We start from the raw sequence: 14,665 nt of genomic DNA on the forward strand, positions 1-14,665 counted from the left end.
TTATTTATTTATTTCACCTTTAACATAACCACTGCTGCATTTAATGTGTTGCCAAGCAAAAAATAAATTACAAAATATCATTTTAACAAGTCAATGAGAATCAAAGTTTATATTTATGCACATAATTATTATCCCTTATTACATGCATTATTATCTCGGGTAAATAGATTAGTATATAAACTGGGATGTCCATTGAACAAAACTTTGAACATTTTGGTTCTAAACATCAAAAAGATGCTAAGCTCCACTTGAATTCCACATAATTCATAATAACTTATGTTTTCGATCACAGAGCTGTATTATACATGAAAGTCTTTGAACACGTTCAATAGATGTTTGTAAGTACTTTTTTTACATAGAGGATTTTTGTTTATTTCAGTGTAAGATCGGGCTATATTTCACCGAGTGAGCACCAAAAGTTATATTTCACGAGTGGCGCAGCCACGAGTGAAATATGAACTTTTGGTGTTCACAAGGTGAAATATATTTCGATCTTACACTAAACTAAACAAATTTTCTTTTTATTATATGAAACGAAACGTTTTAAAAAGACATTAAACCTAATACTGAATGAAAAGTGCGCCAATTAATAATACAACGTGACGTCATTTACGACGCCACGTCATGAAGTTGGTTCCCAATACTGTGCACGCTGGTACTTCACTGAAACAATGTAAGGGGCTTAAATTCAAATCAGTGAAATTATCAAATTGATAATTTTGCTGTTTAAAACAGTGAAATTATCAGTTTTATATCACTGATATATTTCTATAAACAACCGAAAAGCATGTAATAAATGCTGTTTCATTATTTATACAGAGTGTTTGCTTGCTTCACTAAATAAGTCAATTAACAGTTTCTTAGTAACTCTTATATATGCTGTAGCCTAGATGTAGATGTCTACTGTTCCATATCTTAGATTTATTTGATAGGATTTCAATATTCATTTGTTTTAATAAATAGAGGATATTGAATGAGTGTAGTTTAATACTAAATTTATTGAACGAGTTGTATATTATGCGAGCCTCTGGCGAGCATAATATTGTTTTATTCAACGAGTTCAATAAATTTAGTATTAAATCTGCACGAATATAATATTCTATTTATCACATATATATATATAATTAGAACAGTAAACTGTTAAAATGAGTAATTTTTCAATGATGCGCCTATAGTGTAACGCTTACATTAGCGCGCTTTAACGCTATGTTTATCTATAACGAAAATGACGTCACGTCAAAGTGTTATTACACTAGTGTAATATCGTTTTTATTAAATGGCTTTATTACACTCCTGCGCCGCGGTTTATGTGATAAAAAGTTATATTTGTTGCGTTTTTTTATATAAAAAGTCATATCCGTGAAGGACAGAAAATACCGAATATTACTCGTTATTTTAAAATTTGTTCTTTTTCTAATTTTTTAATGTCACAAAATTGGTAGAGTTTAAATAATAATACATGCAAAAAATCATTAAATTAGGGCCGTTAAAAAAAGAAAAGTTACAAGTTATATTCGTTGCATGTTCTAAATAAGTCATGTCCGTGGCGGACAGAAGATACCGAATATGACTTTTGAAGTTACATATGTTGCACGCTCTGTATAAAAGTTATATTTTTGGCAGATTAAAGATACCGAATTTGACTCATTTTTTTAATTTTACCCATGAAATATATTTCATATTTTTTCAAAATAAATATGAAATATAAATATGAAAGTGGGCGGAGTCAAAACTCATATTTATTTTAAGGGACTTCTTTCGCCATTTTGTTTGAAAAATCTGATAAATACAAAACAACTTTTTGTTGAATTTTGTTTTGAAAACTATCTAGAATGATAGTAAATGGTCTAACTAAGAAAATAAATCCGAACACCAATATCTTTAATTCAGTAACTAACGCTGTACAGATGTTTAAAGAGTTGTTTACGTGACGTCACAATGTAACGCTAAATATCGCGTGCAAAACAAGACAATAATCATATTACTGCGCGCTTTACAATTGCAGTTGCGTAGCAAGCAAGGGGGTTCGTTACCATTTTTCTTTGATTATGAAATTAAATAAAAAGGTTATTTTTTCGTTTTCGTGAAATATGGTATATATTTTCACTCAACATGATAAAATGTCACATATTTAAAAAATATCCTCTTATTATTTAATTTTACCCATGAAATATGGTGCTATGTCAGTCATATATAGTTCATATTTTTTTTTAAATAAATATGAAATATGAATATGAAAGTGGACGGAGTCAAAACTCATATTTATTCTAAGGGATTTTTTTCCACGTTTTGTTTGAAAATCTGATAAATACAAAAGAACTTTCTGTTGAATTTTGTTTTGAAATCTATCTAGAATATTAGAAAAATGGTCTAACTAAGAAAATAAATCCGAACACCAATATCTTTAATTCAGTCATTAACGCTGTAGAGACGTTAAAAGAGTTGTTTACGTGACGTCACAATGTAGCGCCAAATATCGCGTGCAAAACAAGACGTATCTATAAATAATATATTACTGTGCGCTTTACTATTGCAGCTGCGTATCAACCTTTTTCTTTGATAATGAGATTAAATAAAAATGTTATTTTTTCGTTTTTCGTGAAATATGGTATAAACATGATAAAATGCCACATATTTGCACTCGCCGTCCCGGCTCGTGAAAATATGTGGCATTTTATCATGTTTCCAGAAAATAGATTCCATATTTCACGAAAAACGAAAAAAACTCTTAATATTTTAAAACTAATATACTATTGTATCGTCTGCAAATAGCCTGACCTTGCCCATAACAGTACCAGGAAGGTCGTTATGTAGGATAAGAAGAGGCAAGGTCCCAGGACCGAGACTTGGGGGACACCAGAGAGAACAGGCCCCGAGGTTATAAACATTTGAGATCGGTCTCCCAGCTCAGAAACGAGCTCCGTGCTCACCTTTGAGATCAAACTCAGGAAAGTTGAGATTATAAAAAAATTGAGTTTGAGTTCAGTCTCAAGTTGAGCTCAGAGTCTGAGATTAATAAAACCCTTCTTTTTGAGTCTGAGCTCAGATTGAGATCAAAACAAATATGGCGGCCCATCTCCGCGTCCGTAGACTGAATATGCTTAGCAATCATTCTAATCGTGTTCCAAGGGTATTTAAAGATCGTTCTAATCCCTTGGAAGATCTTTCTGAAGATGAGGTGTTTCGTAGATATCGTTTTCATCCCGATACGATTGTTTACATCTTGTCATTGTTGCCGTCGTTATGCAGAAGAACAAAACGGAATTTTCCTGTGCCACCGTTGCTCCAGTTGCTGGTAACGCCATAGGCCCTGGGCCAGTGTGAAATTTGCGTTGAAGATGTGCTAAATTGACCTCTTTACACACCAATCTTCCTAATATACTATATTCCAATTAAAAATTCCAATTTCAAAAACAGTCCATAATATGCTATATAGTTATTTAACACACATGCATATTGATCAAAATACTATACTACTATTTTCAAGTAGGGTTTTTTCCATGTAATTATGATGTTTTACAAGCGCCATTAAAATATTTTTTTTCAAACAACTATTTTATAATTATTCCCTCAAAAATTGTAAGATTTAACAAATCATAACAATTAACTTTAAAGGGTAGAAAGCTAAGAAATAAAATAATTTTTTTCAAACAACTATTTAATAATTATTACCTCAAAAATTGTAAAACAAAAATTTTGTAATGATATAGCTTTAAACATTTAAACACAGATACAATAACTTTACAATCAACTTTGTAATTTCACAAGTTTCAAGTGTGTTATTTTTACAAAGAGATATGATTCAGTATAAATGAAATTTATCAAAAAAGGCACATACAATACATTAAGTGTACATAGCACAACAGGACAAAATATCACTCTATTCTTCTAATGTACAATTTATAATTATTTTACTTTTATTACATTATTAAGGTAAATGTTCTTTTACTAGATTCTACATTATGAAATGGATGTGCAGCCAAACCAAGCAGTAGTAAACACGGTTGCAAGTGCTGTGCTTCATAACATTGGCATTATAAGAGGGGATATTATTAACAACGAAAGCAGCACAGACCCGGACAATGATAATGACACTGCACCTCAGCATAATGGTATTCAAGATGGGTCAACAATGCGAGAACATATTGTGCAAAATTATTTTTCATAAAGAAGACACACCACTTTATTCAAACCAAGTGCTAGAGACTTATTTATTTAATATTAGTAGAAATCCTTAAAGTAATATTACATATCAATGCTCCAGGTATTTCTTGTTTCTGACAGGAAACATTTGCTTCATAAGGTTTTTATAAACTTTTGAAAGGTTATATGGTTCATTCTAACACGACCTGCATTTTTCCATATTGAACATAGAACAGAAAGTGTGTTTTATTATGCTATAAAATCACAGTTTCACATTCTCTATTTAAGAAATAATATAACCCAAACAGTGTTTTATCGCTCAATAACATCACTGTTTGGAGTTCGGATGCGAGGAATTATTTCACGAGGGCGTAGCCCGAGTGATATAATTATGCTGAGGTACTTGATAGTTAAGCAAAATTGCGCCTGATTTGTTTCCGAACTTATTTTCAGGGCGTCAGATTTTTAGTGGTTACTTTACGTGTATAATGATAACGTCACATGTCTAAATTTAGAACGTCAAACTGTGCATCTGTTGCATAATAACACACATTTTTTGTTCTTCTATGTTCAATAGGGAAAATTGCGGGTCGTGTTAGAATTCTTAAGTATTTTTGATACAAGAAATAAATAAGCCAAAATTTTAACTTAAAAAGACATAGCACCAAAAAATGGCTTTCAAATTAATGACCATTGTCTAACAACCATACCTTGTCATGATAAACAAGTATTTAAACTTTTATGTTTATAAATTTCATGGTTGTAATATTATTTTACTTAGTATGCAATTTTGACAACAAATTTGTAAGTTGAAAATGGGCATGATAAGTAAGTATCTAATGTTTCATGTTGGCGCCTTTTATAGCGCCCAAATAATATGCTACATGAAAGATTTTGCACAACTACTACAAACTGCGCGAAGATTAAATTAAACTCATCTAATAATTTACAAGTTATTTTCTGACACACATATTGTTCAGAAAATAACTTGTAAAGTATTAAATGACACTGTGACAGACTAACAAACCAAAGTGTGGACTATATGCTCTCATTTATTAATTTATAGTTCAGTCTGCCCCTTCTTGTGCTTTTCATCCAATCATCAGCAAGAGATTTGCAAATTTTTACTTCAGTTATCTCACTTATCTGTATATTTTGACAGTGTGCACAATATATATTAAGTAAAATCATTAAGTGAAACTATTAGTGGTCCATATGACAGTTTCAAAATATGGAGAATTAAGCTCAGCCTACTTGAACGGTTGATTCTCTTATGGTAAAAAATAATAACACCATAAGTATTGGTCAAGTTTTAGTATATCAATGTTTTGTCAGGAGAAAGGCAAACTGATTTCACATACTGACATCTGTCATATTTCTGCCTTATGCATCGAGGGAGTGGCATACTGTATTAAAGGAGCAATGTGCGCACAATTAGATTAGAAGGGTTAGCAACATTTCAATGATAAATATAAATGCTTAGAAAATGTTCATGTTAATGCTTATATCAATGCTTATCTAAGTTTCTGGGGAGATAATTCTTGCAATATTGGTGCCAGAGTTATGAACTTTCTCACATAACATGTGGTTAATTATAAGGAGCATATATTTCAAGAATGAAGTTGATCCCTTAAAATATAAGGAAGAAACAGTAAAAAATAGTATTTTTTAGGAAAATTCTAAGTTCAAGGGGAGATAAATCTAAAAATACTTTTGCTAGAGTTATGAATCTTATCACATAAGATGTGATTGATGATAAGGAACATATATTTCTAGTTGATAACTTAAGAATTAAAAAGTTATAGAGAAAAAAATTTTACTGCATAAAAACTTTAATCTGAAATCTGGACAGAGTTTTGACCATCAACAACCACCTGTTGGGTGCGACCATATAAAAAAGACCTAGTGCATGAGATGACCTCTGATATCTACATGTATTTAATTTATCTATAAACTTGGACATAACTGGTCTTACAGAAATGCTATCTATATTATTATTTATTATCGACTTTATTTGCAGACAAATGAACGTACGTGAAGTTCCCTTAAACCAAGAACCGGGATATTGGATTTATTAAACCTTTTTGTTAAATAGAGACTCCTTTTTGGTATTTGTATTCATTGTTTTAACCAATCAAAACCGAGAATCTCCGTTGCTCCAAGCCGTTTCATCTCAAAGAAATATATTTTATCGATAAAATCGTTTTTGCCGTAAGTAAAGTAAAAATTTTATAGTGTCACGTTACCGGATAAATAAGTTGTACGTTTTTGTAAATGTTCGTCAGTATTACTTCACTCAATTCTTGATATATCGTTGTACAGACTCGAATTTAGCCACATCACCCCACCCGCCATCTTGAATTTTTTGGTGGGTGGAGTGCAGGATTTGCGTTTTTCGTGCATTTTGCATGTAAGTTGAACATCTAAGAGTGACTTTGTTAATTTTTACTTCCATATAAATCAGTAAGGTGTCTGTTGACTGTATTTCATACTCGGTTACTGTTCTGACATTTTTCTTCACCGTATACTCAGTGCGCTGCTGAGCCTGAAATCTGGTTCAGTAAAGTAAAGTATGTTTACAGGTGAAACAAGACACTTTACCCCTCACATCTTGAAGACACTTCACCCCGCAAGACACTTCACTATATATTCAAGTTAGATGCAATCAGTATTATCTGGCATCTCCAAGTTGGTCAGTCCAGCCTCGTTTCTTAGGCCCTCAGACTGTCTTTGATGGAAAGTTATGTATTTATATACGTACACCCATTGACAGTCTCTATATGAACTACGTAAATATCCAAGGTATATCGAGTGAAAAAAACACGAGTTGTTTCCCTTATCTTCGAGTAAAATCGATATCTCTAATCAGTAATGCTAAAACAATGCAAATTTAGCCCTTTTTAAACCGTTAGTTAAACCGATTTAATGTCCGATTTTAAAATTTATTACACCACTGAAACCTACCACAAGTCAAACCATTTTACATAGGTTTTATACAGTAAGATACCCAATCGGTTATCTTTACTCTCAATTCTACTTATAAGAATAGCCTGTCGTCTGCTAGTTCTGAAACTGTCAATCCGTGTATTGGTTGGAGAGTCAAATAAATCAGAATAAATATGGGGAAGTTTGTGGTCCTAGGCTTTGGCTTGCCCAGCTATAGTCTACATGTGTCAATTTAAAAGGAATTCAAATAATTTAATATAAGCATATATTATGTCCATGCTTGTTCCTGTGACGTCAATGGTCTATTTTAAGAAATTCCCATGACTCTTGGTAAGTAAAGCATATATATATATATATATATGTGTGTGTATGTTGTCAAAAAATGTAACCAAACCGGACAAATGGCCAAATTATTACAATATTTACAACTTCTTAACAACAAATAATAAATACAAAATTTCCATGTGCATTTTGAACCTACCAACAACTCAAGGAAAACCCACAACTTTAGGAAAAGCAGCCATAGCCTAATATATATTAGTGAAATTTTCAGCCTCCTTTCCAGTTCAGCGCCAATATTTCTAATGTAACTCACTATTGGCGGGGTATTTCGAAAAATCACTGGGTGCTCACCATGCATGAAATACCGAACTACAATTTTAACATGAAAATTGTAAAATAAAAAATGCATACATTTTTTTGTTCATAGGCTTTGCCTGCTGTCATATTAGTAACAAGAGATTGACATAATGAATTAAATACACTTCAGCCTCATTAAAACGCTCATGTTGGGGTCCAATGTCTCACAACCGCGTTCTAACGAGGCTCTCATTAGAACGCTCATTGCGAAATTACCGCATTACCCCACCCACCACATATTATATATAACGCTGATTTTTTGTGTCGCCTTGAAAAGGTGACATATAGGGGTTACTTTTGTCGGCGGCGGCAGCGGCGTTGTCGGCGTCGGCGTCCGCTAAAGCTTGTCCGGAGCATAACTCAGTCACTATAAGTCTGATTGACTTCAAACTTGGTATGCATGCTTCTTTCAATAACCCGAAGTGCAGTGCACAAGGACCGGTACTCTGCAGTTCTTATTTTTTGAGTTATTGCCCTTTGTAAATTTTCATACTTTAATTTTGTCCGGGCCATTTCTCTTCAACTAAAAAAGCTATAGACTTGAAACTTCATAGGATGATAGATCTCATTAAGAAGAAATGCAGTGCACAAGAACCAGTACTCTGCACTTCCTAATTTTTGAGTTATTGCCCTTTGTTAATTTTCATACTTTATTTTTGTCCGGGCCATTTCTCCTAATGTATAAAAGCCATTGACTTGAAACTTCATAAGATGATAGGTCTCATTAAGAAGAAGTGCAGTGCACAAGAACTGGTACTCTGCATTTCTTATTTTTTGAGTTATTGCCCTTTGTTTATTTTCATTTTTTAATTTTGTCCGGGCCATTTCTCCTTAAGTGTAAAAGCTATGGACTTGAAACTTCATAGGATGATAGATCTCATTATTAGGAAGTGCAGTGCACAAGAATCGGTACTTTGCATTTCTTAATTTTTGAGTTATGGCCCTTTGTTAATTTTCATACTTAATTTTTGTCCAGGCCATTTCTCCGAAAGTATAAAAGTTATGGACTTGAAACTTCATAGGATGATAGATCTCATTAAAAAGAAGTGCAGTGCATAAGAACTGATACTCTGCTTTTCTTATTTTTGAGTAATTGCCCTTTGTTGATTTTCTTACTTTTATTTTTATCCTGGTCATTTCTCCTCAAGTATGAAAGCTATGGACTTGAAACATCATAGAATGATAGATCTTATTGATAAGAAGTGCAGTGTACAGAAATGCTGCTCTGCACGTATTATTTTTTTAGTTATTGCCCTTTGTTATTTTTCATATTTCATTTTTGTCCTGGCCATTTCCCCTAAACTACATGGTTCACAAGGCGACACATCCGACTCTCGGAGTTCTAGTTTTACTTACTGTTCAATGAATATCGACATTATCTTTTTCTAAAGCCATTCAATGATGTAAACATGTATTATATTCACAATAATACTAATTATATTTAAAAGAAACTAAAAACTTTCGAAAGAAAATTATAAATCATGAATGTAGTGTAAACACTAACAGTTTGCCATTACTGTAATGACGTTTGATTAACTAGGGGACACAACTAAAGCTGGACTGTAAATAACACTGTTATAGCTGGATTGTAAATAACACTGTTATTTACAGTCCAGCTTTAGTTGTGTCCCCTAGTAAATCAGACGCCAATTACTTCCTGTCATGGCCGCTCTATTTACAGTTGATTTTGGGCTTGTGGGTTATTTAATTCAGTGAGGTTTACATGTCAAAGATATGTGTGTGAATTTTAGTTTTTTTATACTCACCACCGGTTGCCAATGTCACAGTTATGATATGAATTTGAGATTTTGGAAACAATTTGAAGACAGGTATAACAACAAAAGAGCAAATAAACGCTTACCTAGGCATGTTTTTCACACCTTTGGCGCTCATAAATGTCCTAATAACAATTGTTTATTGTACTTGACTGTCAAATTGTGCAAGCGTTATAGCGCGCTATAAATCTAAGTCTACTTAAAAAAAATTTTTTTTTTTGAAGTTTTTTTTTGGGGGGGTGGGGGGGGGGGCCAAGGTCTATGAGCGCTATACTGATATTAGCGTTATAGTGAAGAGCGAGTAATCGAGGCTACAGTGTAGCTAGCACAGTAGAACCCATATGAAAATGTGTTATAAACTGTCATCATGGTGTTATACATGCTTGTTTTAGTGATCACAAATACATACCTTTTTATCAAAAAAACTGAAAAATGTATTTCCTATTTTGTCTCTCTGACCTCTATATATTTAAGCCTGTTAACAAATAGGAAGAGAACAGACCTCTCTCACAAGAAAGGGAGACATGGATTTTAAATTGTATAGATATTCAGAATTTTGAAACAATATTGGACCAAATGTTGAATATCGACAATTGATATATTGATGTTGTATAAATATGACATCTATGCTTGACGATGCTTGATTGTTCTACGCCCCCCAAAAAATTTTGGAGTATATTGCTATGCAGTCCATCCATCTATCAGTCTATCAGCAAATTTTGTCAGCTCTGTATCTTTTGAACAAATGGAAGTAAAGTGAAACTATTTGGCAAAATAATTATACAACAGAACTGACCAGTAATATGAGCTTAAATTTATTAGCCATAACATTTTAAGTCAATTCAAAGTAGGTGCTTCTGCAATGTTCCTGTAAAAATACCCATTGGTAATCTTTCCTATCCACTATCGAAACATTAAATGTTCAGCTTCAGACACAATGAACCTTAATATTAGATATATTTTTGCTGTTAATGTCAATGACTCAATGTATATTATAATAAGAAGTCCTTTTCATTTTGTCTTCAGGTATAATGGACACTGTGGGAGATGGTACTGTGACAGTACCATTGGCCCAGGATGACATAAATGTGCAGCTTGTAAATGGACATATCTATGCAAACACTTGTAATATTCAGGTATTGTATTATATGTTTTATCAACACTTCAGAGATAAAGAAATATTTTCAGAGCTATTCATCCTACAACCAAATTCTCTCAATTTTGCATATAACTACAAGTGGAAAATTCAATTTCTGCAGCAATTTTGATTTAAGGTATTCTGCTCAAAATATGGTTAGAGATCTAACAAAAGAAAAACATTATTATTTTTATCTTTATGTTAAAATCATAAGAATTTCTTCTTATCAATATGATTTTAAAGAAAGGTATAAAAATGCTTAAATTTCTGTTAATTATACCCCCGCACAACAAAGTTGTAAGGGGGGTATACTGGAATCAGATCGTCTGGCCGTCCGGCGGTTTTTTCTTGTCCGCCCAATAACTAAATATATCTTTGACCCACAGTCTTCATATTTGGCATGGAGGTTAGTCTTGATTAGTAGATGACCCCTATTGATTTTGAGGTCACCAGGTCAAAGGTCAAGGTCACAGGGGCCTTGACTTCAAAAAGCTTGTCCGCCCAATAATTTAAGATTCCTTTGACCCACAGTCTTCATATTTGGCATGGAGGTTAGTCATGATTAGTAGATGACCCCTATCAATTTTGAGGTCACCAGGTCAAAGGTCAAGGTCGCAGGGGCCTTGACTTCAAAAAGCTTGTCCGCCCAATAACTTAAGATTCCTTTGACCCACAGTCTTCATATTTGGCATGGAGGTTAGTCATGATTAGTAGATGACCCCTATCAATTTTGAGGTCAAAGGTCAAGGTCGCAGGGGCCTTGACTTCAAAAAGCTTGTCCGCCGAATAACTTAAGATTCCTTTGACCCACAGTCTTCATATTTGGCATGGAGGTTAGTCATGATTAGTAGATGACCCCTATCGATTTTGAGGTCACCAGGTCAAAGGTCAAGGTCGCAGGGGCCTTGACTTCAAAAAGCTTGTCCGCCCAATAACTTAAGATTCCTTTGACCCACAGTCTTCATATTTGGCATGGAGGTTAGTCATGATTAGTAGATGACCCCTATCGATTTTGAGGTCACCAGGTCAAAGGTCAAGGTCGCAGGGGCCTTGACTTCAAAAAGCTTGTCCGCCCAATAACTTAAGATTCCTTTGACCCACAGTCTTCATATTTTAATGGAGGTTAGTCATGATTAGTAGATGACCCCTATCAATTTTGAGGTCACCAGGTCAAAGGTCAAGGTCGCAGGGGCCTTGACTTCAAAAAGCTTGTCCGCCCAATAACTTAAGATTCCTTTGACCCACAGTCTTCAAATTTGGCATGGAGGTTAGTCATGATTAGTAGATGACCCCAAGCCATTTTGAGGTCACCAGGTCAAAGGTCAAGGTCGCAGGGGCCTTGACTTCAAAAAGCTTGTCCGCCCAATAACTTAAGATTCCTTTGACCCACAGTCTTCATATTTGGCATGGAGGTAAGTCATGATTAGTAGATGACCCCTATCAATTTTGAGGTCACCAGGTCAAAGGTCAAGGTCGCAGGGGCCTTGACTTCAAAAAGCTTGTCCACCCAATAACTTAAGATTCCTATGACCCACAGTCTTCATATTTGGCATGGAGGTTAGTCATGATTAGTAGATGACCCCTATTGATTTTGAGGTCACCAGGTCAAAGGTCAAGGTCACATATTTGGCATGGAGGTTTGTCATGATAAGTAAATGATCCGTATTGATTTTGAGGTCACTGGGTCAAAGGTCAAGGTCACAGGGACCTTGTCAAATAAAGCTTTTCCCCTCAATTGCTTCAGAGTGCCTGTCCAGAGTGTATTGATTTTGACATTTTCACATTTGAAGCATGTAGAATACATAACTTAGCAATGCACTGGCTTAGTAACCTCAGATTTGGCAGGGAGGTTGTCCTTGAGTTCTAAATGGCCACTGTTGATTCTGACAAAGTGGTATGCGGGGGTATTCACGCCATGATAGTGGCAGTTCTAGTTCATATCAGATCTGTATGTGAATGCATTCTTTAAAGAAGACCAGATCAAAAAGTTTTCAATTTTAATGAAATGATGTTTAAAAATTTTTCTTTGATATTAGATGTTTTCTAGGTATCTTGGTCAGTGTATATACTAATATGACTGAGTTTAAAGTGAGACATGCTTTGGTATTGAAGCTTTCGTCAGAGATTGTCTGGTACAGAATTTGTCTAAACCAAATATTAAGTTAAATACATGGAAATTTACTATACCCCTACAAATGAAGTTTAGGGGGGTATATAGGAGTCAGCTTGTCGGTCGGTCGGTCCACTACATGGTTTCTGGACGATAACTAGAGTTTGGAATGAGGTTTTGTAATCAAACTTGGTATATAGCAACCTTATGTGGAGACTCCGGTTGGTATTGCATTTTGATCCCCTAGGGTCAAGGTCACCGTTACTAAAAATAGAAAAATGGTTTTGGGACAATAACTAGAGTTAGGAATGAGATATTGTAATCAAACTTGGTGTATAGGAAGCTTATATGAAGACATTGGTTGGTTTTGCATTTTGACCCCCTGTGGTCAAGGTCACCATTACAGTGTTACTAGAAATAGAAAAATGGTTTCCGGACAATAACTAGAGTTAGGAATGAGATATTGTAATCAAACTTGTATAGCAAGCTTATTTGGAGACCCCAGTTGGGATTACAATAAATTGAAATATTTCTATGTACACAGTTGATAGTTTGTGTTCAAATTTTTCTTCAGACTACTTATTTTTCAAAAGGTCAAAGTTGCTGGTAGGGGTATTAATCACCTTCAGTGATAGGTCTAGTTTATTAGCTCGACTTTTCTATGAAAAGGGGAGCTATCCTACTCGCCCCGGCGTCGGCGTTAGCGTTGGCGTCACACCTTGGTTAAGTTTTTCGTACCACCCCACTTTATTTCAGAAGTATTACAAGTATGGCTTTGAAACTTACCATACTTGTTCACCATCATAACCTCCATCTACAGACAAGAGTACATAACTCTGTCAAGGTTTTTGACAGAATTATGGCCCTTTTTTGACTTAGAAAGTGTATTGAGCTTGGTTAAGTTTTTTGTACCACCTCACTTTATTTCAAAACCATTGGAGGTATTGCTTTGAAACTGACCATACTTGTTTACCATCACGACCTTCATCAACAGACAAGAGGACATAACTCTGTCAAGGTTTTTGACAGAATTATGCCCCTTTTTGACTTAGAAAATACATTGAATATGGGTAAAATCCACTTATTGCCTTAACCCTTTGAGATATTGCTTTGAAACTTTTAATGCTATTTCACATCATTACCCCCATCTGTACGCAAGAGAAGGTAACTCTGTCAAGGATTTGTTTTAAAAATTAAGGCCTTTTATCGACTTAGAATCTTGGTTAAGTTTTTAGTACCAGTCCACTTTTTGACTGAACTGTTTTAGATATTAATTTGAAAGTTGGAATACTTGTTTTACCATCATGGTCCAAAAACATGGGCAGGAGAAGGTAATTCTGTTAAGGATTTTTATTTGAATTATGGCCCTTTTGACTTAGAAACTCAGTTAAGATTTTCATTCTTGTCCACTTGTTGACTTAACCATTTGAGATATTACTTTGGAAGTTGGAGTTCTTATGTGCCATCATGAGACCTATCTGTAAGCAAGAGAAGATAACTCTGTGAAAATGTTTCTTGATTTGTACTTAGAAATTCCTAGTTAAAGTCTTGTGTGCCCTTAACTGTCAAAGTTTTGTTTTATAGGCAAGCACTAAAAAAGTCGAGCGCGCTGTCCTTCTGACAGCTCTTGTTTAAAGAAGTCATGCCAATACAAAATTGTTAGGTCTAAAGCAACAGATTTTGCTATGCTTATACATGTATTAACTTGCTTATGTTAACAACACACAATATTTTGTCTATTATACAGGTGTCTGACACGAGCCAGATTCCAATTCAAATAACTCTCGATTCTAGCCAGCACAACTATAGTGCACCTGTTGCCATGGAACATGTTGTGATACGGTCAGATGATCATAACAGTGATCAGATTCTTATTACAGATACAAGGAGTCTGAAAGATGAAATGAAATGTGA

The 14,665-nt window shown here is 34.2% G+C and overlaps 1 long non-coding RNA gene across 1 annotated transcript; it reads left to right on the forward strand.

Moving 5' to 3' along the window:
- Positions 1 to 6,278: 6,278 nt before the first annotated feature.
- LOC132737223 (uncharacterized) lies at positions 6,279 to 14,653 on the forward strand. The gene is made up of 3 exons (XR_009626701.1): positions 6,279 to 6,354; positions 10,530 to 10,639; positions 14,499 to 14,653. It is a non-coding gene; the product is annotated as an uncharacterized LOC132737223 (long non-coding RNA).
- Positions 14,654 to 14,665: the final 12 nt, after the last annotated feature.

Source organism: Ruditapes philippinarum, unplaced genomic scaffold (genome assembly GCF_026571515.1).
Source record: "Ruditapes philippinarum isolate M1 unplaced genomic scaffold, ASM2657151v2 ctg9772_1_1_1_1, whole genome shotgun sequence".
NCBI classification, from domain to species: Eukaryota; Metazoa; Mollusca; class Bivalvia; order Venerida; family Veneridae; genus Ruditapes; species Ruditapes philippinarum.